We start from the raw sequence: 555 nt of genomic DNA, 5'->3' as shown, positions 1-555 counted from the left end.
TTATAGTGGAAATTTGTAAGATTTCCTTTTCTATATTAAGCCAATTGTCAGAACTGAATTGTTGACCAGTAGAAGTTGAGAAGTATACAAACTAAAAACATGAGTAAAAGTGGCCAGTTATGAGCACTAATTTTTCTAATATCTTCTAGAATGTTATATAAACATTTTATTCTTAATAATGGTTATTAACAACTGTACGATTTAAAGACAATTTTTACCTCACATTTGACTTTTTTCAAAAGTGCAAGATGTACATTTTAGTCTTATTTTTCACAGTCTTACAAGGTCTGAATCAAAAGACTACAGGTTCCATGATACATGAACACTTTTGGTGTTTTTTTCCATTTCTACACACACACAAAATACATGGTGACAAATCTATGAGTCAGTAACAGTGAAGTTACCAGTCAATTCTCAAAGACTGGCATCTGAGCATTTGGCATCTGATTACATCATTTTTTCATGTGTAACTGAAATCAGCAAGTCAGATAAAAGTAAGTTCCAAACTCACTGAAATAACCTCTCTGGTGATGTAACCCAGCTGTCAGCAGCAGA

Source organism: Hipposideros armiger, unplaced genomic scaffold (assembly GCF_001890085.2).
Source record: "Hipposideros armiger isolate ML-2016 unplaced genomic scaffold, ASM189008v1 scaffold_1293, whole genome shotgun sequence".
NCBI classification, from domain to species: domain Eukaryota; kingdom Metazoa; phylum Chordata; class Mammalia; order Chiroptera; family Hipposideridae; genus Hipposideros; species Hipposideros armiger.
Note: the sequence above shows the minus strand (reverse complement) of the source record.